This window comes from Dendrobates tinctorius, unplaced genomic scaffold (genome assembly GCF_039654945.1).
Source record: "Dendrobates tinctorius isolate UK_male_01 unplaced genomic scaffold, ASM3965494v1 ptg000231l, whole genome shotgun sequence".
Taxonomy (NCBI): domain Eukaryota; kingdom Metazoa; phylum Chordata; class Amphibia; order Anura; family Dendrobatidae; genus Dendrobates; species Dendrobates tinctorius.
Genome location: NW_027361898.1, coordinates 17,371,317 through 17,395,498, shown reverse-complemented (window position 1 = coordinate 17,395,498; position 24,182 = coordinate 17,371,317). Strand labels below are relative to the sequence as shown.

The following is a 24,182-nucleotide window of genomic DNA, read 5'->3' as shown; positions in this document are numbered from 1 at the left end:
CACTGAAAACCGGACTCCTTCCCAGAAATCGCGCGATTTTCCGCGCGATTATGTTTGCGATTTTGCCGCGATTTTCGCGTGCGATATTCAAGCACTTTCCAAGCGATTTGAAGCATCGCTTGGAATGTGATTGTCAGGTTGGTCACACTCGTCAAACATAGTGTTTGACAAGTGTGACCAGGTTTTTACTATTGAGGCTGCCTATGTGGCATCAATAGTAAAAGAAAGTCTGTAAAAAATAATTAAAAAATAAAAAATCGGGGTATATTTACCTTCCGACGTCCCGCGCAGTCTCAGCGACGCTCCCGTTCCCAGCGATGCCTTGCGAGACCTGTGATGACGTTGGTCTCGCGTTGCTATAGCGATCTCACGAGACCGCTAGAGTCACGCGAGACTACGTCATCACAGGACCTTGCCGCAAGGCATTACTGGGAACGGGAGCGTCGCTGAGACTGCGCGGGACGTCGGAAGGTAAATATACCCCGATTTTTTATTTTTTATACTTTTTTTTTACAGGGGTATGGTACCCAGGGCCTGGAGGACAGTCTCCTCTCCACCACACCGTGGGTACCAACCGCACGAGACGCTTAACTTCGTGCATGGTGGGCATAGCCACATGCGGGAAGTAAGTGATTCTCATGCATTCCTATGGGTGCGGAATCGCGGCAATTCTTTGCGATTCCGCACAAAAGAATGAGCATGCTGCGATTTTTTCCGCGATGCGATTCCGCCACGGGAAAAAGCGCAGCATTAGCACAGCATGTGCGGAATGCCATAGGAATGCATGGGGGGCGTTCTGTACAAGATTTTTAAACGTTTTCACAGCATTTTCGCGCCGAAAATCGCTGCAAAAACGCTTAAAAATCGCATCGTGGGCACACAGCCTTACAGTGTCTTAGGAGATAGGCTTGGCCTTTACATGTGTGACCTGAAAGGACACCAGTCATATCCGTCTGAACATACCGCTGCTTCCTTGCCCTGGTCAGTAGGTGGCGCAGCACTAATACTGCAGTGTCTGCTGTATGACAGCAGCGTGTGGCAGCTTAGCTTTTACAGTAGTTACACTAGTTCTGCCTTTACATCTCCTAAGTAATATCCCTAAGGCCAGGGCTCCACACTTACTTTACAACATTACAGTTTTCCTGCTTCTGATCAAAGGTGATATCCTATGTTACTGCTGCAAATGTTAAAATCGCTTGTGTACAACGTAAGCCTCTGTAGTGCCATAACACATTGCTTATGCAAAAAAATCGCATTTGTACAACGTAGACCTCTGTAGTGCCATAGCACACTGCTTATGCAGAAAATTGCATGTGTACAACATAGGCCTCTGTAGTGCCATAGCACATTGCTTATGCAGAAAATCGTATGTGTACAATGTAGGCCTCTACAGTGCCATAGCACATTGCTTATGCAGACAGCATGGAATAGTGTCTTCGGACTCGCGCACATAACAATATAATGACTAGTTATAACCTGTGAATTGTAGAGACCCCTTATGGTACCCATACATTTGATATCATACTTAGCAGGCATATCATGTTGACTCTGTCAAAAAACTGGTGCACTCTCCATTGGGTTCCTTATTATCCTTATGGAGTTACTAGATGGTGGCCCGATTCGAACGCATCAGGTATTCTAGAATATGGCCAGCGGGGGTTATACTCATCTTCCGACGGCCCACGATCTCCTCTCCACGCTCCCGGCGAGAGCGCAACGTCATCAGAGGTCTTTCGTGCAAAGCATTACTGGGACCGGAAGATGCCGGGCGCGTGGTAAGAGGAGGGAAAGAGTCCGGGGGCTGTCGGAAGGTGAGTATATCACTATTTTTTTTATTTTAATTCTATTTTTTTACAGGTTTATGGTACCCAGGGCCTAGAGGAGAGTCTCCTCTCCTCCGGACCCTGGGTACCATCCGCACATTGAGCGTTGTGCCGGTCATCTCCTGGCTGTGTCGCCGCTGACCTCCGTGCGGCAGATGACCCGTGGAGACCGTCGGGAGATCAGCGGCTAGCGCCGCAGATCTCCCGATGGTAGCGGTGGCGTGCGTCATTCGAATTCCGCGCCAATTCGTGGCCGTACTGCACCTGTTGCTGATTGGTCGCGGCCGGGCGCGACCAATCAGCGACACGGGATTTCCGTTAAAGACAGACAGAATTAGACGATTATATAGTACATTAGAGGCAATGACAGTAGCAATATCTGTCAGCACAGATGGTGTGTAGTGCTCAGTACTTCGAAGCTGCCGATACTGCCTTCATACAGGTTCCCAGCTCACAACTTTGCCGTGCACGTGAGGCATCAAGAGTTAAAACTCTTCCTGGTCCCTTGACAGTCTCTAGTTTTCTGCAACTGGTCACATGATAGTCTCTAGTTTCCTGCAAATGGTCACATGCCTTCTAGCTGGGTACTACAGCAGCTCTCCATTGTTTGGCTGCAGTAGTCTAGTGACTGTATCATGCCTGCCAACATTTACAGAACAGAAAGAGGAACAAATCAAACAAGCAAATTTTGACTATGCCCCTAGCCACACCCATTTACCATTTCTTTCTACTCTGGCAGGAGGAGATGTCAGGGGAGCGTGGTGATTATTGCATTTTTGCTGCATTTTTTTACCCTTATTTAATGTGTTTTTGGTGCCGATGTGAAGCCGTGATTTTAATATAATTTTAATAGTACAGAAAAACTTTTATTCTGTGTAGGACGATGGACCATGCCGGTGGTACCTCTCTTGCGCCAGTTCCGAAACTGTCGGGGCTGTCGTCATTGTTGTTGGGGTGGAAAGCTTTCTGACCCGGACAGACCTTTGCAATGGACTGTAGGAGGCATGTCTGGGATAAAAGGGACAGCGCGCGGGAAAGCGGGGTACATGGTGGGAAGACAGAGTGTGCAGCAGGAAAAGGGTAGTTCACTCTTCTATTAGCGAAGCGATACCTCAGTGCCGCGCTGCATTTCCCCGGCCTATGTGTGCACTGACTGTGAGCAGACAGTATCTGTGAGTCCGCTCTGCCCTGACACCAAGAAACCTCCTCTAACCATCCCGCTGATTGCTGTGGGCTCGCGGCCTAAGACTGACCTGGTGTCACACAGAACCGGGCAGTTTCACCCCTGCTGCCACCGATAAACTGAGCCACGCTTTGGTGATTCCACAGACTGTGACACCGCATGTTCATCAACCCCGTAATGCAGGGCCACACTTAGCAGAGCCTGGATACGCCGCCTTCATCGGGAGCCAGCTCTGCAACTATCTTCAGGATCACGCCAGAGACTTTACGCGTCACCTACGTGGACGCCGCCGTGGGATTGCAAGCCTTCACAGCCAGGACACCAACAGACTGATAAGTTTACCTGTTTCATGAACCATTGTTCCTATATAGACATAATATTCACGTTTACTCTCTATTAACCCATTATCTCCCTGTGTGCAGTATTCCCTGTAATAAACCCGTTAACTTCGCTTGTCACTGCATCCTCCGCTTCCTGCTATCTCACATCTGCATTTAAAAATGCAACAACAATTTTACATAAGTTTTTTTTAACTTCTCAAGAAAATAAGCACCAAAACCGCACAGTTCCGCAGCAGACACACAGAGGATGCAGTTTTCATTAAAGGGAATCTGTCACCCTTTTTTTGGCCTTTCAGCTGCCGGCATAGACATCGGGGGCTTATCTACAGCATCCTGTAATGCTGTAGATAAGCCCCCGATGTAACCTGAAAGAGAAGAAAAACACGTTATATTATACTCACCGAGGTGGGCGGTCCAGTCCGATGGGTGTCGCCGTCCCGTCCGGCGCCTCCCTTCTTCATGCGATGACGTCCTCTTCTCCCGTCCTGTAATTGCTCCGGCACAAGCGCAAAGCTCTGCCCTGTTGAGGGCAGAGCAGAGTCCTGCAGTTCGCAGGCGTCGGGAGAGGTCTGGCGCCTGCGCACTGCAGAATTCTGCTCTGCCCTCAACAGGGCAGAGCAATGCGCCTGCGCTAGAGCCATTTCAGGACGGGAGAAGACGTCATCGCATGAAGAAGGGAGGCGCCGGACCGGACTGCAACACCCATCGGACTGGACCGCCCACCCCGGTGAGTATAATCACCAGGATACTCTGCTGGTGTTGTACGTACAAGCATATTATATCCGATTGTGGATGTCAATTTTCCAGTAAGCGCAGAATACTTCCCATTGCCCTGGCAACTTTTTCCTGACACTATCATATGGACGTTGCAACATCTGGACTATAGTTTCTTTAGTGGTTATGCCACACACAACCCTAAAATGTGAGCGCATTTACCTCTCTTTTCCTCTTGTGTACTTGGATAAGACCCTATTGTGCGTTTGTATTTTATTTAAAAAAAAATCAGTGTGCGCATACCCCTAGACCAGTGATGGCGACCCTTTCTGAGACTGAGTGCCCAAACTGCAACCTAAAATCCAATTATTTATGACGAAGTGCCTATATGTGCCAAATGCCCCTTTATGATACCCTTCTTGTAGTAATATGCCCCATCATGATCCCCTTCATGTAGAAATGCCCCATCATGATCCTCTTCATGCAGAAATATGCCCCATCATGATCCCCTTCTTGTAGTAATATGCCCCATCATGATCCCCTTCATGTAGAAATATGCCCCATCATGATCCCCTTCATGTAGTAATATGCCCCATCATGATCCCCTTCATGTAGAAATTGCCCATTCCACCACCTCTAACATTTCCTCCTCCCCATCACCCCATCATTGTCCCTCTCCCCATCACTCCCATCACTGGTCCTCTCCCCATCACCCCCATCATTGCTCTCTCCCCATCACTCCCATCATTGCCTTCTCCCCATCACTCCCATCATTAGCCCTCTGCCCATCACTCCCATCATTAGCCGTCTCCCCATCACTCCCATCATTAGCCCTCTCACCATCATTTCCCTCTCCCCATCACTCCCATCATTGCCTTCTCCATCACCCCCATCATTTCCCTCTCTCCATCACTCCCATCATTCCCCTCTCCCCATCACTCCCCTCTCCCCATCACTCCCATCATTAGCCCTCTCCCCATCACTCCCATCATTCCCCTCTCCCCATCACTCCCGTCATTGGCCCTCTCCCCATCACACTCCAGCGGCCACACTCACATACACACACACCAGCGGCCACACACACACACACCAGCGGCCGCACACCCACCCACCCACACACACACCAGCGGCCACACATACACACCAGCGGCCACACTCACCTCTCTGCGCGCCCGCTGCTTCCTTCCTCTCACTTTCTCTCACACATTGAATGGTGCGGAAGTGAGAGGAAGGAAGCTGCAGCTCCGGAGCAGTGATGCGAGGCCGCGTGCCAGCTGAGAGGGATCTGCGTGCCCTCTCTGGCACGCGTGCCATAGGTTCGCCATCACTGCCCTAGACTATTGTCACACTGTAACAGTATTCGGTTAGGGAGAGAGGGAACTCAAACTGTCCCGGGAACTGGGACCATTACTATCCTGTCCCGGGGGCACTGTTAATCAATTAAGATCACTCCCGTCATTGGCCCTCTCCCCATCACACACCAGCGGCCACACTCACATACACACACACATACACACCAGCGGCCACACACACACACACCAGCGGCCGCACACCCATCCTCCCGGCCCCTCCCATCAGTTCCTGGATCATTTTGCCACTTGGCTTCCACATTTTCTCTCCTGTGACATCCCTACCCTCATCATGGGCGATTTCGACATCCCCATTGCTCTTCCACGCTCCCCAACTGCTACTCACCTTTTATCTCTAACCTCCTCATTTGGCCTTTCGCAGCTTACTAATTCTCCAACGCATGAAGACGGAAACTCCCTCGACTTAGTCTTCTCTCGGCTTTGTGCAGTGGATGATTTTGCAAACTCCCCTCTCCCGCTCTCTGACCACAACCTTCTTTCATTCTCTATCAAGAACTGCCAGGCTGCTCAGGTCACCGCCACTGCTCATATTTATAGAAACATACAGGCCATTAACACCCAGAAACTTATGAAGAACTTGCACACTTCATTGGCCCCTATCTCCTCCCTTTCATGTCGTGATTCTGCATTGAAGCATTACAATGAAACACTTCAAAGTGCCTTGGATGAACTTGCTCCTCCTATACATAGAACACCACAACACAGACGGCGACAACCCTGGCACACCCTGCGAACACGTTTCCTGCAGCGGTGCTCCAGGTGCACCGAACGTCTGTGGAGAAAATCCAACCTACCCGAAGATTTCATCCATTATAAGTTTATGCTTCGAACATACAACACTGCCCTTCACCTATCAAAACAAACCTATTTCAACACCCTCATCACCTCACTGTCCAATAACCCGAAACGTCTCTTTGACACTTTTCATTCTCTACTCAACCCAAGAGTGCAGGCCCCAACCACGGAGCTCCGAGCTGACGATCTGGCCAATTACTTCAAAGAAAAAATTGACCAGATCCGACAGGAAATTATCTCCCAATCACCTCATACCATGCACTGTCCTCCCTCCCCCACTGCATCTAGCTCACTCTCTGACTATGAACCAGTCACAGAAGAAGAAGTAAGCAGGCTCCTTGCATCTTCTCGCCCAACCACTTGCACCAGTGACCCATTTCCATCACATCTACTCCAGCCCCTTTCCCCTGCTGTCACCCCTCACCTAACTAAAATATTTAACCTCTCTCTCTCTTCTGGTATCTTTCCCTCCTCATTTAAGCATGCCATCATAATCCACTACTTAAAAAACCATCCCTCGACTAAAACTGTGCCGCTAATCTATAGACCTGTCTCTAATCTTCCCTTCATCTCTAAACTCCTGGAACGCCTGGTCCACTCCCATCTTATCCGCTATCTCTCAGAAAACTCTCTTCTCGACCCTCTCCAATCCGGTTTCCGCTCTTTACATTCTACTGAAACTGCCCTCACTAAAGTCTCTAATGATCTACTAACAGCTAAATCAAATGGTCATTACTCCATGCTAATCCTCTTGGATCTCTCTGCAGCATTCGACACTGTGGATCATCAGCTCCTCCTCACTATGCTCCGTTCCATTGGCCTCAAGGACACCGTTCTCTCCTGGTTCTCCTCCTATCTCTCTGACCGCTCCTTTACTGTATCTTTTGCTGGCTCCTCCTCCTCTCATCTTCCCCTTACTGTTGGGGTTCCTCAAGGATCAGTCCTAGGCCCCCTCCTCTTCTCTTTGTATACTGCCCCTATTGGTCAAACAATCAGTAGATTTGGCTTCCAGTACCATCTCTATGCTGACGACACCCAATTATACGCTTCTTCTCCTGATATCACGCCAGCCTTTCTAGAAAACACCGGCAATTGTCTAAATGCTGTGTCTAACATCATGTCCTCACTATATCTGAAACTGAACCTGTCAAAGACTGAACTCCTTGTGTTTTCTCCCGCTACTAATGTACCTATACCCGACATTGCCAATTCCGTGTGTGGTTCTACTATTACTCCAGCAACATGTCCGCTGTCTTGGGGTCATACTTGACTCTGAGCTTTCCTTTGTCCCCCACATCCGATCACTGGCTCGCTCTTGTTATCTGCACCTCAAAAACATTTCTAGAATTCGACCTTTTCATACTTTTGACTCCGCAAAAACTCTTACTGTTTCTCTTATTCATTCTCGTCTCGACTATTGTAACTCTCTTCTAATCGGTCTCCCTCTTACCAAACTCTCCTCCCTCCAATCTGTCTTCAATGCAGCTGCCAGGATCATATTCCTCGCCAATCGTTACACCGATGCCTGTACCTTGTGCCAGTCATTACACTGGCTACCCATCCACTCCAGAATCCAGTACAAACTTATTACCCTCACCCACACTGCCCTCCATGGCTCAGCACCACCCTACATCTCCTCCCTTGTTTCAGTATACCATCCTACCCGCGCCCTCCGTTCTGCTGATGACCTGAGGTTAGCATCCTCAATAATCAGAACCTCCCACTCCCATCTTCAAGACTATACACGTGCTGCGCCAATTCTTTGGAATGCACTTCCCAGGTCAATATGATTAGTCCCCAACCCCCACAATTTTAAGCGTGCCCTGAAAATGCATTTATTCAGACTGGCCTATCGCCTCAACATATTAACCTAATCTATCTCTGTGTGGCACAGCCAAAAGTATTACCATAACCAGGTTCCCCGCATCATGTCCCCACATGCTTTATGCATCCATTAGCCCTCTGCATCCGTACTGTTACACACTTAACATTATGGCTGGTCCATACAATCAGGGCAACTGTTACCACCCACCTTTCGTGTCTCCCCTTTTTTCCTCATAGATTGTAAGCTTGCGAGCAGGGCCCTCATTCCTCTTGGTATCTGTTATAATCTATGTGATTATTGTTATGCTATAATGTATATTGTCTGTACAAGTCCCCTCTGAAATGTAAAGTGCTGCGGTATATGTCAGCGCTATAGAAATAAAATTTATTATTATTATTTATTGTTAATTAACGGCCAGAGGTATTTTTGATTTTGCACTTTCATCTTTTGCTCCCCTTCTTCCCATAGCCATAACTTTTTTATTTTTTGGTTTATTTTTTGGTTAGAATGGCCATGTGAGGGCTTATTTTTTGCAAGATGAGTTTTACTTTTTAACACTATTGGTTTTACCATGTCGTCTTCTATTTTTATCTTAAGTAGTGAAAAACAATTACAAAACTCTGCTAAAAAAAGTGCGATATTCCGATACCCGTAGCGTCTCCATTTTTTGTGATCTCGTGTTGGTTGAGGGCTTATTTTTTGCGTGCCGAGCTGCCGTTTTTAATGGTACCATTTTGGAGCAGATACAGTCTTTTGGTCGCCCATTATCGCATTTTAATGCAATGTCGCGGTGACCCAAAAAAAAGTAATTCTGGCATTTTGATTTTTTTTTTACACTACGCAGTTTAACGATCAGATTAATCCTTTTTTTATTGATAGATTGGGCAATTCTGAACGCGGTGGTACCAAATATGTGTATATTTGATTTTTTTAATTGTTTTATTTTGAAAGGGGGTTGGTTTGAACTTTTATATGTTTTTATTTTTTTTATATTTTTGCAAACTTTTTTTTTTACTTTTTGGCATGCTTCAATGGTCTCCATGGGAGACTAGAGGCTGCCATAACTCGATCGGCTCTGCTACATACAAGCGATGATCAGATCACCTGTATGTAGCAAAATTACTCACTTGCTATGAGCGCCAACCACTGGGGGGAGGGAGTCCAACATCGGCGTAAATTTATGGCCACTGTCAGAAAGGGGTTTAAGGTTTAAGGGGTTCCTTTTAAACCCCTATTCTGTCCCTACCCCAAGGAATGAGACATAGGACAGAAATGTAAGGTAAACAAGACACAAAGACAAAACAGGGATAACAGAAAACCTCTATCATACAAAAGCACTAACCAATAATAGGGAGGACAGTAGGGAAAGACAGGAATAAACTAAATGGAACAAAGATCAGGCTATAAACACACATACTACAGCAAACTACAGATCACTACTACAATATCTCCACTCCAATCTCTTAGCTTTAGCACTCAGCACCTTAAGACGAATCTTTCACCAGCAGAGACTAAACACCCAGAGCCAGTATATATAGAGGGAGTAAATGATAAGCAGTTGCAGCTGGTAACAACCAGGTTGTTTGGTCTCAGCCAGCATGGAAAGAGTCGCTAACCTTCTCAGCACCTAAGGAAAAGAAATCCATTTAAAATAGGACATGAATCACACCATCTATGAAGAAGACCTGCGATTCATTATCCGACATGACCTTCGAATTCCAGGTCTTCCAGGTGAAAGACACCCTCGTGACAGCTATGTGCACATAGAGTTGACTCTTTTTAGAGACGTTTTGGAGCAGAAAATTCATTTTTGAGCAGGATTTGTTGAGTTTTCACTCAGAGTTTCTACTCCAAAAACTCCTCAGAAAACTCATATTCACACAAACTCTTTTAGTAAAATGCAAAACACCTAAGGAAAAAAATCAAAGTTAAAGAAGAGCACCTTCTGGCGTATACACAACATAGAAAAAGATTTTCCAGCGTCTCCAGGAGATAAAATAACAATTGCTTTATTGAAAATATAAAATCTTCTTACCATCAAGTAAAAACAACATAAAGAGGCATATGGAGGGGAGCACTTTCCTACGCGTTTCACCCTGAAAGGGCTTAATCATGGAATATACATATACACCTGCATAACCCCTCAGCTGACTGTTACAATATGAAGCTTAGGCTGGGATCACACATGCGAGAAACACGGGTGAGTCTCGCATGTTAATCAAAGAAAAAAGAAACTTATAACTGCTATCAGTGTGACACATGTAACCCTTGCTGAACGGGTGCTCTATCCATGTGAAGAAAAAACATGAAATATCATAGTAGAAAAAGACAGCAGGATGGCACTCACCGTTCTCTTGAAGTGCATTGTGCACGAAACGGCTGTTGTCCGTCTTTTTCCATTTCTCCCGTGCCATTGCCTATGCTTTATTAATATGAAATAAAGTGAATCATTTCAAGAGAACGGTGAGTGCCATCCTGCTGTCTTTTTCTACTATGATATCTCGCATGTTAATACCTGGCACAGCCGCCAGCACTCGAGAGCGGAGCGGGCGGCTCCATGTATTGCTATGCGGCAGCACGCTCCAATCAGAGTGCTGGCGGCAGTGCCGGGTATTAACATGCGAGACTCGCCCATGTTTCGTGCATGTGTGATCCTGGCTTTAGGCTGAGAATCATTATTAGAAAATTGCAGGCTTGTAGCATCTATGAAGGGGATTCCTCATTAATGAGGCCCTAGTGACAGGTATAGACTGTAAAGCAGTAAATACTTGTAGTGGTTAACCTGGCACTTCTATAGTATGTAGAAATGCGCTGTCCCATAGCAACTGTAGTTTCAGAGGCTTGAAAAGCACAGAATGGATTGGCTGGAATTATGCACAGGACTATAGACAGTAGTGATAATGGACAAGCTTACATTGTGGTATTTGGACATGGAGGCTTAATTGTTGCATTAGAGTCCAACATTTACAAGATCCTTGTTTGCTTCTGGAGAATGGAGATATTCATTGTTACCAATACAATGTGCTAGTGTAAGTAAAGGTGATCAACCAGTAATTAGGGCAAGAGAGAAATTTGCACCGTGGTCATGGATCTGCGTAGGCTGGAACACTGCCGAAACTACAGCTGTATGAATGTCACGCTTGTTGAGCGCTACATATGGACAAAAATGTTTCCATAGATTTAGAAAAAAAAAGGTAAATTGAAAGGAAATAGAGGAAAATACTGTATACACAGATTAAAGACCATATTAGGCATAACCGGTCTATTTTATAACTTTCTGGCCTCTGATGGTGGGGGGGGGCATCCCACTCTAAGCTTTGTTACAGTCCCCCCCCCTCAACCTTGGGACATAGACCAACTTGGTGATTTGAATTTCTCTGTTTGCTTGCTAAGCCGATGTCAGATGAAAGGTTTGTTTCCCAACTAAATCTTTTAGAAATTAAGTTAGTGCAGCAATCAGCTGATCAGCCAATAAAAAGACAGCTACAGTTTTCCTACATCTGCAGAGTGAATTGATCATTTGATCATCAGTTTTCAGTTGATCTTTTATGATGAATATAGTCTTATATTGGGTACCAAGTACCAGAATCATGTTGGGTTTCCATTGCTTACCCAAGAAACCCATGTCATTATTAACAAAGGGATTCCTTGTGGCAAAGGGAACTGAAGTACATACAGAGAAAATACTGTATATTGGAGGTACATCTCCTAGTGTTGCTTAATATTCAGGCAGTATAAACTGAGATGATGCAGTTTTATATCTATTACAATGGTGCATGCAGCTTGATTTGACCTTTCTTCAGCACACATTAGACCATGTGTAATGCATTACACCAGTATTATGCACCTAATTTTAGTAAGAAATGTGGCACATTTTATTGCCCCACAAACTGATTCCTTTTCTAAATGTTTGCAAAGTATCTACCATTCCACAAATGTACTTTTCTTGAAAAATGGAAAAAGAAGTTGCAACATGTCGCCAACTTGTTCATTCCAGGCCTAGAAGACTTGGTGCTGTCCTTAACCCCTTTACCTCCAAGGGTGGTTTGCACGTTCATGACCGGGTCAATTTTTACAATTCTGACTACTATCTCTTTATGAGGTAATAACTCTGAAATGCTTCCATGGATCCCGGTGATTCTGACATTGTTTTCTCATGACATATTGTACTTCATGTTAGTGGTAAAATTTCATTTATATAACTTGCGTTTATTTGTGATAAAAATGGAAATTTGGCAAAACTTTTGAAAATTTCGCAATTTTCCAACTTTGAATTGTTATGCCCTTAAATCACAGAGATATGGCACACAAAAAACTTAATAAATAACATTTCACATATGTTTACTTTACATCAGCACAATTTTGGAACCACAGTTTTTTTTTGTTAGGAAGTTATAAGGGTTAAAAGTTGACCAGCGATTTCTCATTTTTGCAACACCATTTTATTTTTACGGACCACATCACATTTGAAGTCACTTTGAGGGGTCTATATGATAGAAAATACCCAAAAGTGACACCATTCTAAAAACTGCACCCCTCAACGTGCTCAAAACCACATTCAATAAGTTTATTAACCCTTCAGGTGCTTCACAGGAATTTTTTGAATGTTTAAAAAAAAATGAACATTTAACCTTTTTTTCACAAAAAAATTACTTCAGGTCCAATTTTTTTTATTTTACCAAGGGTAACAGGAGAAATTGGACAGCAAAAGTTATTGTGCAATTTGTCCTGAGTATGCTGATACCTGATATGAGGGGGGGAACCACTGTTTCAGCACATGGCAGAGCTTTGAAGGAAGGAGCACCGTTTGACTTTTTCAATGCAAAATTGGCTCGAATTCAGATCGGACACCATGTCACGTTTGGAGAGCCCCTGATGTGCCTAAACAGTGGAAACCCCCCAAAAGTGACCCCATTTTGGAAATTAGACCCCCCAAAGAACTTATCTAGATATGTGGTGAGAACTTTGAACCCCCAAGGGCTTCACAGAAGTTTATAAAGTACAGCCGTACAATTAAAAAATCATATTTTTTCCACAAAAATGATCTTTTCACCCCCAATTTTTATTTTCCCAAAGGTAACAGGACCCAAAAAGTTATTGTGCAATTTGTCCTTAGTACGCTGATACCCCATATGTGGAGGTAAATGACTATTTGGGCGCATGGCAGAGCTCGGAAGGGAAGTAGCGCCATTTGACTTTTTTGGCTGGAATTGAGATCGGACGCCATGTCGCGTTTGGAAAGCTCCTGATGTGCCAAAACAGTGGAAACCCCCCACAAGAGACACCATTTTGGAAACTAGACCCCCCAAGGAACTTATCTATATGTGTGGTGAGCACTTTGAACCCCCAAGTGCTTCACAGAAGTTTAAAACGCACGAGCGAGAAAATAAAAAAATCATATTTTTTCCACAAACATGACCTTTTAGTCCCCAATTTTTTTATATTCCCAAAGGTAACAGGAGAAATTGGACCCCAAAGGTTGTATGGGGACACGTCAGGGCTTGGAAGGGAAGTAGTGACGTTTTGGAATGCAGGCTTTGATGGAATGGTCTGCGGATGTCATGTTGCGATTAGAGAGCCTCTGATGTGCCTAAAGTGTTGAAACTCCCCACAAGTGACCCCATTTTGGAGTCTAGACCCCCCATGGAACTTATCTAGATGTGGGGTGAGTACTTTGAACCCCCAAGTGCTTCAGAGAAGTTTATAACACCCGGGTGTGAAAATAAAAAAATCATTTTTTTTTTCACAAAAATGATATTTTTGCCCCCAATTTTTATTTTCCTAAGGGTAACAGGAGAAAATGGACCCCAAAAGTTGTTTTGCAATTTGTCCTGAGTAGACTGATACCCCATATGTGGGGATAAAACATTGTTTGGGCGCATGGCAGAGCTTGGAAGGGAAGGAGCACCGTTTGACTTTTTCAACGCAGAATTGGCTGGAATTGAGATCAGACGCCATGTTGCATTTGGAGAGCACCTGATGTGCCCAAACAGTGGAAACCCCCCAATTCTAACTCCAACCCTAACCCCAACACACCCCTAACCCTAATCTCAGCCCTAACCCTAGCCCTAGCCCAAGCCCTAACCCTAATGGGAAAATGGAAATAAATACATTTTTTTTTTAATTTTATTATTTTTCCCTAACTAAGGGGGTGATAATGGGGGGTTTGATTTACTATTTATGGCGGTTTTTATTTTTGGCAGCTGTCGCATGCTAAAAGACGCTTTTTATTGTAAAAATAGTTTTTGCATCACCACATTTTGAGAGCTATAATTTTTCCATATTTTGACTCACCGAGTCATGTGAGGTCTTATTTTTTGCGGAACGAGTTGACGTTTTTATTGGCACCATTTTTGGGCACGTGACATTTTTGATCGCTTTTTATTCCGATTTTTGGGATGCAGAATGAAGAAAAACCAGCGTTTCATGAATTTCTTTAGGGGGGTGCGTTTACACCGTTCGGCTTGCGGTAAAATTTATAAAGCGGTTTTATTCTTCGGGTCAGTACGATTACAGAAAAACCTCATTTATGTTTTTTTTTATCTTTTGGCACTTTTATACAATAAAAACAATTTTATATAAAAAATAATTACTTTTGCATCGCTTTATTCTGCGAGCTGTAACTTTTTTATTTTTTCAATGATGACGCTGTATGGCAGCTCGTTTTTTGCGGGACAAGATGATGTTTTCAGTGGTACCATGGTTATTTATATCCGTCTTTTTGATTGCGCGTTATTGCACTTTTTGTTTGGCGGTATGATAATAAAGCTTTATTTTTTGCTTTGTTTTTTATTTTTATTTTTTAAGGGGTTCGCTAAAGGGGTTAACTAATGGGACAGTTTTATAGGGCAGGTCATTACAGACGTGGCGATACTAAATATGTGTACTTTTATTGTTTTGTTTTTTATTTCCAAAAAATGAATTAGGGAATTTTTTTTTTTTATTTATTTAGCGATTTTTTATAAATTATTTTTACACTTTTTTTTTAACTTTATTACATTGTCCCAGGGGGGACAGCACTCTGTCAGATCAGCGATGTGACAGGCGCTGCTGCAGGCTTTCTCAGAGCCTGCTGTCAGCAGGCACTGAGAAAGACGCCTCCCTGCAGGCCCCCGAAGGTCCCCGCCGCCATATTGGATCCATGGACCTGCAGGGAAGGAGGCCCCCGCAGCAGCTCTGCACATCGCGCTGCTGCAGGGGTCTCAGGGAAGCACGGAGGGAGCCCCTTCCCTGCCGATGCTTCCCTAAACCCCCTTTACACTGCAATCGTGTTTGATCGCAGTGTGCCAGGGGTCAACGTGCCGGGGCTGTCCGTGATCATCCCTGACACTTAGTGCCGGATGTCAGCTGTGATAATCAGCTGACAGCCGTCCGCGATCAGCGGCGCTCCCACCCTGAGCGCCGCTGATCGCGATGACGTACTATCCCGTCCCCGGTCATAGGGGCCCGGGTCCCGTGGATGGGATAGTACGTCACATGTCAGGAAGGGGTTAAAGATCATGGAGGTCATACAAAAAGCTAGACGTAGTAGTTATTTGATGTGAGGTGTATTTATTTTTGCATGAACTAATTAGAGTAAAACTAAAGATTTTGTAATGAAAGTTACAATATTAATCTTACTTTGCTGTTATGGGTTAAAAATGTTTTATGAAACTCAGTTTTGTCAAAGCTTTGGAAATTGTTCTCTTAGTACCCTTGAAATTGTTCCAGAAAATGAAGTATTTCTCCCAGAAAATAATTGCAATTAAATATGATTTGTTATACACATGCTGATTTCCTTTGTATGCACTGGAACAACACACAAAAAAAAACAGAAAAAAAAAATTGGACATAAATTCACACAAAACTCCAAGAATGTTCTGTACAAAATTGTTGGCATCTTCAGCTTAAAATTCACTTGCAGACCTTTTGGAATAAATAGCTAAAATCAATCGCTTCCTATAACCGTCAATAAGCTTCTTACACCACTTAAATGGAGTTTTGGACCACTCTTCTTTAACAAACGCTCCAGGTCGCTCATATTTGAAGAATTGTGTCTTCACACAAGAGCAACTTTTAAGATTTCTCCACACGTGTTCAATGGGATTTAGAGCCGGCTAGCACTTCAGAACTCTCCATCGCTATGTTGTCATGCAATTCTAGGTGTTTCTTGAAATATGTTTGGGATCATTGTCCTGCTGGAAGACCAATGATCTAGGACCCAAACCCAGCTTTCTACACTAAGCATTGCATTGCGACCCAAAATCCTTTGGTAATCTTCAGATTGTATGATGTCTTGCACACAGACACACAGTGCCAGAGGCATCAAAACAACCCCAAAACTTCTTTGAACCTCCATCATATTTGATTGTAGGTACTGTGTTTTGTAGGCCTCATTTCATTTTCGGTAAACAGTAGAATGATATGCTTGTGGTCTCATCTGTCCACAAGACGCTTTCCCGGCTTACTCACTTGCATTTTTGTAAACTGCAGTCTTTTATATGTCTCTGGGTCAGCAGTGGGGTCCTCCTAGGTCTCCTGAATTAGCATTTAATTTTATTCAAATGTCGATGGATAGTTTGAGCTGACACTGGTGCACCTTGAGCCTGCAGGGCAGCTTGAATTTGTTTTGAACTTGATTAGGGCTACTTGTTCACCATCCGGACTAACCTGCATGGCAATCTTTTATCATTTTTTTCTCTGCTGTCCATGGCCAGGAAGGTTGACTACATTACTATGGGTTGCAAATGTCATAATTATGTTGCGCATTCTGGACACAGGAACATCATTATCTCTGGAGTTGGACTTGTGATTGTTGATATTGTTCACCAATTTTGGTTCTTAAGTTTTCAGACAATTTTCTTCTTCCCTTTCTGTTCTCCATGCTTAGTGTGGCACAAACAGACACACAACGCAAATATTGAGTCAACTTCTCCCCTTTACATCTGGTTTCAGGTTTGATTTTCATATTGCCCACACCGGTTACTTGCCACATGTGAGGTTGAATGAGTGTGACATGCTTGAAACAAAGTTGTTTACCCACAACTTTGGAAAGGTGGCAACAATTTTGTCTGGCTCATTTTTTGGGTTTTGTGTGAAATTATGTCCAATTTGTTTTTTTTTTTCTGTTGTTCCAATATATGCAAAGGAAATAAACATGTGTATAACAAAACATGAGTGATTGCAATAATAATGGGAGAAGTACTCTCTTTTCTGGAACAATTTCAAGGGTGGCATCATTTTCGGCCACGACTGTATGTACTGTATATACATATATGCACATATAATGTACGGTATATCTTATAAGTATGGAAATGTACATACAAAATTAAACTGGCTTGGTAGATGGAGATACAATTTTAGACACAGGCTGTGGGGAAGGGGGAATCCTTCAGGCCATGTCACTGTGTCAATGGGGCAGCCATTTTGAATGCTGCTTTCTTAGATTCAACTTCAATTTAACAAATGGGAAGGTAGGTGTATGACACATCAGTCTGGTTGAGAATTTCACCATAAACACAATGGTGTACTTCATGCTAACCTAACTTTATTTCTTCTCATGTTAAAACAGAGAATTTTCTTTTGAACTTGTGTTCTGAATGATGGTGTTATTCTAAGCAGAACATGTTGAGAATGCCCTCATCTCTGATAAATAAAGCATGTGTCATTGCAGATTTCAACCAAACAGGTTTTTCATTGCCTAAAGTGCAGTGACCAAACGTCTTGCTATCACTGAATAGCACCTGATGGGGAAACAAGGGTTTACCTGAAGTTGCTGTTTACCCATTGTGGATAATTTATCTTATAGTCCGAGTCCTTGGTCAACTGTTGCAGTATTCAAATTTTGTAAAGGTGCCATTAATGGGTAGACTCACTGAATTGAGGCATGGTCTGCTTGGGTGATATTGGCGGAAATCTTTTGCAATGGCAAGTTCTTCGGTAATACAAAATGAGAATGGTCTCACAACAATCTGCTTGGGATAACAGCATGATTTATATTCTCTGAATTACAAAAAATCACTGCCTTAACGTGAGAACGAATAAAGTTACATTAACATGAAGAACACTAATATTTTTCTGACAAAATGCTCTACAGGAGTGATGTTCCACACATCTACACACCCATTTGAAAAACATAAGTTGAATCCAAGATGGCCACATTTCAGATGGCCATCATGCTGGTCACACGGCCATACAAATGTCCCCGTCCTCCACAGCTTGTGCCTAAAATTACAAACCATTATCATGTATCTGGGTTGATTCCATAATCACATTTACGGTATATATAAAATAGAGAAGAAAATACATGAAGTATGTACAAAGCCTCTCACAATTGAAATCACTGACCAGAGAAAGGAATAACATAGATTATCTCATTACAATGACACCTGACACGGAGTGGGACGAACTCAGCAGAAAGTATGGTATACAGTTTTTGGAGTTGATGAGTTTGAAGCAGGAAATAAATTGAACCCTAAGAATCTGACTTAGACAAGGTGCTTTTTGTGATGGTTAAAGACTGCATCAAAGCATTTCCAAAGCAGCAGGTCTTGACTATGGTGCATTTAGTATGTAGTGGTCAGTATCTGACATTAGTGAACAGGCAAGAGGGTCATGGGTATCCAAAGCTCATATATGGTTGTGTGGATGGAAAGCTACTGTGTGACAAATTGTTGAAAAAGGTAATGCTGGCTATGATAGAAGGACATTAGAATATACTGCATTTCTGTTTGCTGTGTATCAGAGTGCCAATGCTGACACATCTACGCCCTTTTCCCAACAGAGTATCAAATATCCAAACCTAAATCGCTGGAACAGAGGAGCAAATGGGCTACATGTGAATATTGGAGACTAGCTATTTATTTGGACTTTGTATTATCAGATCATAATGTTATTGTTACGGAGTGACTGATCCAGTGAGACACAACCCAATGGTTGGTCGGTCACCAAACAGCACGACACACAAAGGAACACAAGGGAAACAAAAACAACAGTGGGCCCTGTTGATAGAGAACGGGGGAATGCACACCTCCTGAACTCACCTGAGATGTGCTCACTATCGTCCCTAAACGGGTTCTTTCACTCTGTCGCCGAGCAAGATACCTAATCCCTCAATTGCCAGGCTCTTATCCCTAAATAGAGAACTGGCAGGTGAGAGCACTGGTCTCACCGCTGCACTAATACAACAAAAGTAATGGAAAGACAGACACCAAAAGGGACAACGTAGCAAAAAATGCAACACTTAACTTTCTGCTGCAAAGCGCCGCACAGCAGGATAAAGACACCATATCAGCGAACTCAGCAAAGCACCACTGCACCCAGCCAGCTCCTTCCTCCAGTGTGGTCACTCTAGAATCCTCTAACACGGACAGTCAGCTGAAGCATCAGGTGACCTTTTAAAGGATGTGGGAGTGGTCACCAACATCAGCTGACCCAGCATCACTGCAGTAACACCAGCATGCCCGCGGGGAAAAAACTGCATTTAACACCTGCTGGCCTGAAAGGAAAAAGTTTTAATGTGAGAGGAACCAGAGCTGCCACAAATCCAAAAATTGATTGTGTGACAGTTATGCTTCATAAGTGAAGTGCTTAGGACTTGAGGGAAAGGAGTTCAAGGGGAGATCTATCCCATAATTGGCTAAGGAAGATCACATAATCTCATAAATGAAGTAGAATTTCAGAACAGTTTGTAAAAATGACTTTTGTGATTCATGGCCACCGGATGTCAGCAAGTCACTAATTGAGTTGTGCGAAATTGCTTAATGCAAACTTACATAGAATTCAGGTATTAATATATTAATTTGTTCATAATATGCAGAATATACAGCTCTGGCAAAAATTAAGAGACCACTGCACAGTTTTATAAAAATCAGCTTCTCTACATGTCTGACAGCAATTCCATTCCATTCCAATGTCAGTTGAATTCCAACCAGAGTACACCTCATTCTACTTAATGTGCTTCTGATTAGGTGATCACCTGAACCAAATCTTATTTAATGACGGAAAGTATAAAAAATCCTGCTGTGGTGTTCACAATCCTCTTGCAATAGGACATGCTGGATGGCAAAACAAGTGGTAGTAATATCCCAAAAGTAATAAGAATGAAAAAATAACTTTTAACCATGCCAAAGGAGTTGAAAAGAAAAGTCTTGAGTGAGGAAAAGTAGGGCTCCATTCTGGCTTCACTAGCAGAGGGATACAGTGAGCATCATGTCACCTCCATCCTTAAAATTTATAACACGGCAGTCCATTACAACAAGGTCAAGCAGCAAACATTGGGGACAACAAAGCTACAGACCAGCAGAAGGCAAAAACGACTCTCCACTGACCAGGATGACCGTCATCTTAGTCAAATGTCACTCAGTAACCGCAGGATGACATCATGTGACCTACAAAAGGAATGGAAAATGGCAGCTGGGGTGAAGTGCATGGCAAGAACAGTTCGAAACAGGCTCCTAGAGGCAGGGCTCAAGTCATGTAAAGCTAGAAAAAAGTCTTTCATCAATGAGAAGCAAAGGACAGCCAGGCTGAAGTTTGCCAAAGACCATAAGGATTGGACCATAGAGAACTGGAGTAATGTAATCTTCTCTGTTGAGTCTAATTTTCAGCTTTGCCCAACACCTGGTCATCTAATGGTTAGACAGAGACCTGGAGAGGCGTACAAGCCACAGTATCTTGCACCCACTGTGAAATTTGGTGGAGGATCGGTGATGATCTGGGGATGCTTCAGCAAGGTTGGAATTGGGCAGGTTAATCTTTGTGAAGGATGTTTGAATCAAGCAACATACAAGGTTAGCATGGAAAAACAGTTGATTCCTTCTGCTCAGGCAATGTTCCCCAACTCTGAGGACTGGTTTTTCCAGCAGGACAATGCGCCATGCCACACAGCTAGGTCAATCAATGTGTGGCTGAAAGACCACCACATCAAATCCCTGTCATGGCCAGCCCAATCTCCAGACCTGAACCCCATTGAAAACTTCTGGAATGTAATCAAGAGGAAGATGGATAGTCACTAGCCATCAAACAAAGAAGAACTGCTTAAATTTTTGTACCAGGAAAAGCTTAAGGTCACTCAAAAGCAGTGTGAAAGACTGGTGGAAAGCATGCCAGGATGCATGAAAGCTGTGATTAAAAATCATGGTTATTCCACAAAATATTGATTTCTGAACTCTTCATGAGTTAAAACATTAGTATTAGGCTGTGTGCGCATGTTACGTTTTTTAAGCGTTTCCGCTACATCATCAGAGGTCATTCGCGCAATACATCCCTCGGAACGGACGTTGCCGGCAGCGCCATGAGGGCCGGGAGGACTCCGGGGTCCGACAGAGGGAAAGTATATCTCTATTTTTTATTTTTTTATTATTTTTAACATTCTATCTTTTACTATTGATGCTGCATACATAGTAACATAGTAACATAATTATTAATGTTGAAGGAAGACTTTAAGTCCATCTAGTTCAACCCATATCCTATCCTAACTTGCCCTAACATGTTGATCCAGAGGAAGGCAAACATAGGCAGCATCAATAGTAAAAAGTTGGTCACACTTGTCAAGCACTATGCTCGACAAGTGTGACCAACCTGCCAATCACTTTTCCAAGCGATGCTTCAAATCGCTTTGAAAAGCGCTAGCATTCTGCAAGTTAAAAACGCTTGTGTTTTGCGGGAAAACGCATGCAAATTCCGCATGCATTTTACCCGCGGCGGGGAGTTGAGGAAATGCTGCGGACAATTCCACAGCATTTCTGCAACGTGGACACATAGCATAGCCTTGTTGTTTCTAAATGATTATGAACTTGTTTTCTTAGCATTATTTGAGGTTTGAAACACTGCATTTTTTTGTTCTTTTGACCATTTCTCATTTTCTGAAAATAAATATAAAATTTAGTGCTTGGAAATTCGGAGACATATTGTCATTACTTTATAGCCTAAAAGAGCAACTTATATTTTACTCAAAAATATACCTATAAAGAGAAAAATCAGACAAACTGAGAATTTTGCAGTGGTCTCTTAATTTTTGCCAGAGCTGTATGTTACAATGCCTACATATAAACATTTCCCCTGTCTGCCATGTGTCTGTTCCACTCCAGCCATGTTTATTCATGGAATGCTAGGGATGATACAAGTTATACAATATATACATCTTTGCCATTACTGTTCACTGGTGAGTTGAAAGGATTCATTTTTATTTTTTTTATCTGCTTTTGTATTTACAGTCCTACAGTTTTGATCACTTTGCTTGAAATTGATGGTCCAGCCTATATGGAAAACTAAAGAAGACGTTGAGAAATATAATATCAAGTACAAATGGCCTTTGAAGCAGTTTTCCCCAACACATGGCAGATTGCTTTTGTGTCTTCACTGTAGATAACTGCTTCTGCGCTGACTGCAAAATACGGTTGTCACAAAGATCATTAATCCCCGTGACAGTAGCTCGAGGCTGTCCACACTGACTCCGGGTATAGATCAGCCACAGTAAAAGCTGTGCACACTCTGTCTGGCCATGACTGATGTGAGAGCCATGAGTTTGGACAACCTGGAATGTTGGGAAAACATCACAGACACATTGCTCTGAGCAAATCCATGGCGGTAGTGAAACCTGTATTGTGCCTGAATGGATCAGAGATCATGTGTACTCAACAGTATGGGCAGATAGGGAAAGGTAATGGTCATTCGCTATACAGACAGCTTACGCTAAGTGCTGCGTTGTCCAGTGTGGGCCACTTTGAATTCAATATTTCTAAGACTATCCTATTACAACCAAGACATACAATTTGGCCCCATTGGGGACTGAAAATTATAATTTTACTGCAGAAAATGTTAGAATGAAAATGTACATAATGTAATTCTGATATGTAAAGTTTTTGTTAGAAAAGCCCCTTTATAGAAGCTGCTTTCATGCTGTCCTGCTGCTAGGATCCCCCCAGAGATCAGCTGTAATAAGTAAGGGAATCTGGCAACACATGATTTACCTGCAGACTCACCATAGGAAAAATCAAGCACACAAATCAATGTACTGTTTGATGAAATGTATAAAAGCGCTTTGTAACTTCTCTCACTTGTAACTGATGGATGAGGGTATTGAACACTTGTCCCAAACCACCCTTATTAGCTTATAATTGCTTCATAGAGTATTTAAAAACTGGATTTTTTACACCAGATGATATATCTAAGCTTGCACGGTATGCTCCAGCATGGTTTCCAAAACAAATCCATCAGGAATTAATGTGTTTTTTTTTTTATTTATTTCAAATTCATCTTAATGAAAACCTACATGAACATACTCTTAGAGACTGGCTTTTAGCTAATATAGTTTACTCTTGAGCATAAACCACATTTATTTGGTTCTACCTATCCTCTGTATTTTCTGCAATATGTAATTCCTAACTTACCAGGTAATGCAAAGCAAATTAACAAATGAAAACTAAATTAAAGCAATATTTGGTGTGACCACTAGTGATTGACTGAATATGCTCAGATGACTACTTATCCAAGCACGCTCAGGTGTTATCTGAGCATCTGGCAGTGCTCGTATATTATGTTCGTGTCCCTCTGGCTGCATGATTTGTGGCTGTTAGGCAGCCTGAACACGTGAGGATTGTCTGTTTGTTAAGAAATCCCCACATGTGTTCAAGCTGTCTAACAGCCACAAATAATGCAGCCGCAGGGACTCGAACATAATATACGAGCATGCCCAAGATGCTCGGATGCTCGGATAACATCTGAGTGAGCTTGGATAAGACGTAATCCGAGCATGTTCACTCATCCCTAGTGACCACATTTTGCCTTCAAAACAACATGAAAGCATCAGTTTTTCTGCTTACATTTGCACAGTGTTTGTGAAGAAAATTGGCAGAACGGTTGTTCCTAACATGTTGGAGAACTATTTATTTCTGTCCAACCACTACACCAATCCGATCTCTTCACTCTTGTGCCAGTCAATGCACTGGTTACCCATCCACTACAGATTACAGTGTAAACTTCTCTCACATACAAATCTCTCCATAGTTCTGCTCCACCCCTACATCTGCTCCCTCATCGCTGTCTACCATCCTATCTGTGTGTTCTAATGACCTAAGACTGACATCTTCTATAATCCGAAGCTCACACTCATGTCTCCTCTCCAATACTTTTCTACTGTTGCACCAGTTT

General features: G+C 43.1%; 1 protein-coding gene across 1 annotated transcript in view; it reads right to left on the bottom strand.

Annotated features, from left to right (window-relative positions):
* Positions 1–24,182, bottom strand: part of NALF2 (NALCN channel auxiliary factor 2) — a 275,312-nt gene that overhangs the window by 87,385 nt on the left and 163,745 nt on the right. The window lies entirely within an intron of this gene.